Genomic DNA, 6,509 nt, shown 5'->3' on the forward strand with positions numbered 1-6,509 from the left:
AAGTTCGACCTTGGGGTACAGATTTGCTGAGGGATTCTTTGGACAAGGAGAAGCTTATTCAGGAAAAGCTTCTGGCAGCTCAGAGTTGGCAAAAGATGTATGCGGACCGGAAGGTCCGGGATCTAGAGTTTATGAAGGGTGAGCAGGTTCTTCTGAAGATTTCACCCATGAAGGTTGTTATGTGATTTGGGAAGGGAGGCAAGTTGAGCCCGAGGTACACTGGTCCATTTGAGATTCTCCGTCGTATTGGTGATGATGCTTGTGAGTTAGCCTTGCCACCAGGCTTGTCAAGGGTTCATCAGGTATTTCATCTTTCTATGCTGAAGCGGTACCATTCAGATGGGTTTTATATCATTCGTTGAGATTCTTTGTTGCTTGATGAGAATCTGTCCTACGAAGAGGAGCCTATTGCGATCTTAGATAGGCAGGCTAGAAAGTTGAGATCTAAAGAGATAGCTTCTGTTAAGGTGCAATGAAGCATCTTCCTTGTCACGACCCAACTGGAGGGCCATGACGAGCACCCGGAGCTAATCCACCGGGCACCGCTCATCATACTTTCACAATCATATCTAGGTGAGCCACATGGCCTGCTAACAGTCTCTACACATCAATAAAAGCCATTTCCAGTGAGCTAAGGCACTCTTATATCAACATCAACAAACATGCCCATATACATATATACAAGCCGACGAGGCTGACAAAATGATATACAAAACATGAGCAGACAAGGCTACAAGACATCTAACTGTACTCAACTGTCTACGAGCCTCTAAGAAGAGTATGAAATATCATTATATAGATAGGACAGGGCCACTCCATGCCCATATATATATACACAAAATAATAGTACCAAAAGCTGCAGCTCCAAATCAAATGGAGCTCCTCTAAGCAATCTCTGAATAAGTAGCATAAGGATCAAGTCTATCTCCCTGTCCACCTGCGGGCAAGACGCAGCATCCACAAACAGAAGGACGTCAGTACGAATAATGTACTGAGTATGTAAAACATAATCAATAACATAATAGAAGCATGAATGATAACATAAGAAAGATGAGTCATGGGATGAGATAGCCATTTATACCTCTAGCGACGTTCATCATATTCACTTACCCTTTCTCTAATGGGAACCTTCCATTACATACACTTATACATATAGTAGTAATACCATACCCGACCATAGAGGTTCGTTGTCTCACATACCCGGCCATGACAAGGCTCGGTGTTATACATACCTGGCCCTACCAAAGCTCAATGTAATCCATACCCAACTGCAGTGGTGCGCGCGTTAGATATCATACCCGGCCTTATAGGACTCAGTGTGAAACATACCCGGCCTTAAAGGGACTCGGTGTTACAACATAGCTTTATAAATATACGTGTATACATATATATCTATAGAGTTACATAAGTAGGAGCGTTATCATCGTCATCATCATTTTCTCTACGTCTTTGCTTTAGAGGATCAACTATCATAGGATGGAACCAATGGTATCATAAGAATACCAAGAACTATGAGCTTTTAGTAACTCTATGAACAAAGTCATAATGGGAGACATTATGGAATTCACGTGAAGGTATACATCAATGGGACCATGCCTTAAGAAAGAAGGGTTAGCTTTACATACCTCTTTGTCTCCTTAACTACTTAACGTTCACCTCCAAATCTTGAGAAATCTACATTTAAAAGGATTCATATTATGGTTAAGTCTTGAAGACACTATTGAATTCAAACTAGATCAACTCATGAACTAACAAAAATTAGGCAGCATCTCCCCTATTTCATCAACTTCCACCATATCACAAAACAACTACCAAACAACCACAATAACATCCACAATATCATAATCAAGTAGTCATATTCCATTAAGTCTCAAAATTCATTCTCACATTCAACTTACATCAACAACTTCACATCCACCCTTTGCAGAATTTTATACAACACTTCCTTGTCATCATTAATACCTTTCATAGCAAGATTATATCCATAGCATACTAAGAATCATGACTCAAGTTAGTTTACTACTCAAAAATATCATGAAATCTACATTTGGACCTCGTTTTCTACTTTCTTCCCTCACCCAAGTTATCCAACATCTAAGCATTCTTAATAACATGGAATAAGCATGAAAACTAATCTTTTATCTCAAAGGAATGAGATTTGGAGCAAGTTATCAACTTGTATGAAAACCCTAGCTTCAATACCCAAAAGTTTCTTAAAGTCTACTAACCCTAGCAAGTCTTCCAACTCATGGATATCTTGATTCTTGCCCCTTCATCTTTGATTTCTCTTGAGTTTGAGTGGAATATATGTATGGAAGGGTTCTAGAGGTCTCAGGGGTTGTGGAGAATGTGGGAAATGAAAAATATGAACTTGGCCCATCTATTTATAACAACATAAAAAGCTGCCCGACGAGATTATACGGACACTTATACGGTCCGTATAACTTTATACGGTCCGTATAATACCATCAGGGCTTTACCCTTATCTGGAATGTTGTACGGACTATTATACGGACCGTATAAGTGGTCGCATGACCCATATTTTCCAAACTCGCTCTCGTTGATCCATTAGACCTCCAATCCTTGTGGAACCTTCTTGGCACTTATATAACACTTCATTACCCATACAATAGGCCCTATAGAAAGCCTTCAAGACATTACTAAAGAAATATTAGCTCAATTATAGCGAAAACCTTTCCAAACATGACTTACATCTCACTTCCTCCAACGAACTTAGTTTCACATATTCATATGACTTCAAAATCCAATGGTACACACTTTAAGCTATCTAATACTTTCCTTAAGCTCGTAAGGACTTCATATTCACCTTAAGCTCGCATTAGTCTACTCACAATGCAACAATTCGAAATATCCGAGATGTAACATTCTTCCCCCCTTCGAAACATTCATCCTCGAATGTTAGACTTTTGGGGATTCTGTAAAAATTTCGCCAGAGTTTCCCCTGTAATATGGCACTACCATCCTGTCACAACAACCCAAAATATATTTCCTCACAGAGCTTCAACAACAACCACAATAACCATGGCCACACACGATCAAGAAAGCATTACATACCTGGAGAGGATGGCGTCGCTACCTGAGTTTCCTCTGGGGGTGGAAATAGATGTGGGTACCTGAACTTCATGTCTTCTTCTGCTTCCCAAGTCATTTCCTCTCTATTATTATTTCTCCATAAGACTTTAACTGAAACTACATCTTTGGTTCTGAGTTTCCGTTCTTGCCTATCTAGAATGGAAATGGGAACTTCTTCGTAGGATAATTGCTCAGTGACTTGAACATCGTCTACCGGTACAATTTTGTAAGGATCTCCAATACACTTACGAAGCATCGACACATGAAAAACCGAATGGACTGACGCCAAATCCGAAGGTAGATCTAACTCATAAGCCACTTGGCCTACCTTGCGTACAATCTCATAAGGTCCAATGTATCGAGGACTAAGCTTACCCTTGTTGCCAAATTTCATGACGCCCTTCATTGGAGACACCTTCAAGAATACCCAATCTTTCACTTGGAACTCTAAGTCCCGTCGACGATTATCTACATAGGATTTCTGACGACTCTGAGCTGTTAATAATCGATCTTGTATAAGCTTGACCTTTTCTATAGCTTGCTGTACCAAGTCTAGTCCTATCAATTTAGTCTCTCCTACTTCAAACCACCCAATTGGCGATCTACACTTTCGCCAATATAAGGCCTCATACGGGGCCATTTGGATCCTGGAATGATAACTGTTGTTATAAGCAAATTCAATAAGCGGTAAGTGATCATCCCAACTACCTCCAAAATCCAATACACATGCCTGTAGCATATCTTCAAGAGTCTAAATGGTACGCTCGGCTTATCCATCAGTCTGTGGATGAAATGCGGTGCTAAGACTCACATGAGTCCCCAAACCTTCTGGAAAAGATTTCCAGAAATTAGCCGTAAACTGTTTCCCTCTATCGAAAATAATAGATACTGGAACACCATGAAGTCGTACTATTTATTTGACATAAAGCTTTGCATAATCTTCCACTACATATGTAGTTCTGACCAGTAGGAAATGAGGTGACTTTGTAAGTCTATCCACAATTACCCATATACAATCATACTTACATCGAGAACGGGGTAAGCCTGCAATGAAGTCCATATTAATTACTTCCCATTTTCAAGTTGGAATTTCCATAGCTTGCAACAATCCACCAGGCTTTTGATGCTCAATTTTCACTTGGTGACAATTGGGACATTGAGCCACGAACTCCGCTATATCTTTCTTCATTCCATTCCACCAATATATAGATTTAAGATCATGATACATTTTTGTTGCACCGGGATGAACAGAGTAACGGGAACAATGGGCTTCTTCCAAAATCTGCTGACGTAATCCTGCAACATCAGGAACACACAGCCTGCCTCAACATCGGAGAACTCCATCTCCTAAAATCTTAAAGGATGACTTCTTCTTCTGAGGAAGTGTATTCCTATAATGAACTAGTATGGGATCCTCGTATTGATGCTCTTTCACTTCAATTACTAGCAATGAGATAGCCGAATTCTGAATGGTAGCTCCCATAACGCCCGAGTCCATTACTCGAACTCCTAGGCTAGCTAACTGCTGGAGCTTACGAGCTAACTCTCTTTTCTCTGGCTGAACATCACATAAACTTCCCAAAGATCTACGGTTAAGAGCATCAGCCACAACGTTCGTCTTCCCGGGATGGTATAGGATGTTAACATCATAATCTTTCAACAGCTCCAACCATCGCCGTTGTCGTAAATTCAATTCCTTCTACTTGAAAATATACTGAAGGCTCTTGTGATCCGAATAGATATCCATATGGACACCATACAAATAATGTCTCCACATCTTCAATGCATGAATCACCGCAGCTAACTGAAGATCACAGGTTGGATAATTTTTCTCATGTTTACGCAATTGCCTTGAAGCATAAGCAATCACCTTACCATGTTGCATCATCACACACCCTAATCCAATGCCTGAAGCATCACAATAGACAACATAGCCTTCTGATCCGTTTAGAAGTGTCAGCACTGGGGCAGAAGTTAATTTATTCTTTAATTCTTGTAAGCTACGTTCGCAAGCATCCGTCCATTGAAATTTAGCTAATTTCTGGGTTAACTTCGTCAATGTTGCAGAAATAGAAGAAAAGCCTTCTACAAATATTCCGCAATAACCTGCCAAACCCAAAAAACTACGAACCTCCATAGGTGTTATAGGCCTTGGCCAATTCTTCATGGCCTCAATCTTTTGGGTATCTACCCGAATACCATCGGCTGAAATAATGTGCCCTAAAAAGGTCACCTAATTCAACCAAAACTCGCACTTTGAAAATTTGGCAAATAACTCTCGAGTTTGAAGAACTCTAAGAACGGTACGTAAATGATCCGCATGTTTTGCCTCGGACCTAGAATATACCAGGATATCGTCAACGAACACAATCACAAATAAGTCCAAGAAAGGCCAGAACACATTGTTCATCAAATCCATGAATACTGTCAGTGCATTGGTTAACCCAAATGACATTACCCGGAACTCAAAATGACCATATCTTGTTCTGAAGGTCGTCTTAGGAATATCTTTCTCCCTAACTCTCACCTGATGATACTCGGATCTCAAATCTATCTTTGAAAACCATTTGGCACCCTGCAATTGATCAAATAAATCATCAATCCTAGGAAGCGAATATTTATTCTTGATCGTCACCTTATTCAATTGCCTATAGTCAATACACATTCGCAAGGAGCCATCTGTATTTCTTACAAACAATACGGGTACTCCCTACGGGGATGAACTAGGCCTGATGAAGCCTTTCTCAAGCAAGTCTTTCAATTGCCCTTTTCACTCTTTCAATTCTTCAGGAGCCATTCTATAGGGAGGAATAGATGTTGTCTTAGTATCCAGTAGCACATCAATAGCAAAATCAATCTCCCACTCTGGGGGAAGACCTAGAAGCTCATCTACGAACACATGCGGAAACTCATTGGCATAGCAAGAAGCCAACCAATCCATGCCCATAATAATATCAAAGTCCACCATTTTCAACTCATGTAAATCAGGCATAGTACGATGATTACAAATTTCACGACCCAAACCGTTGGGCCATGACTAGTGCCCGAGCTAGACACTCCTTGTCACGACCCAACCCCGTGGGCCACGACCAGTGCCCGAGCTGGGCACCCATACGTACCCGATACCCAAATTAACATATTAACAGATAATAATATAATAATAATATTAGTGGATGCTACAGAATTTAGCAGAAAAGCAGACTTGTCACACATAGGCCGATAAGGCCATCATAGAACAAAGTTTCCCAAACATATGTACAGAACCCACACAGATATATCCACAGACCTCTACAGAACATAACATAATCATAAGACGGGACAGGGCCCCGTCATACCCAGAACAATGTACATATCCAGATAGCAGTGACAGACTGTACCAAAAGATGGGCTCTGAAGAAGAGAGCGCCCCAAAATAG

The sequence above is a fragment of the Lycium barbarum genome, chromosome 8 (assembly GCF_019175385.1).
Source record: "Lycium barbarum isolate Lr01 chromosome 8, ASM1917538v2, whole genome shotgun sequence".
NCBI classification, from domain to species: Eukaryota; Viridiplantae; Streptophyta; class Magnoliopsida; order Solanales; family Solanaceae; genus Lycium; species Lycium barbarum.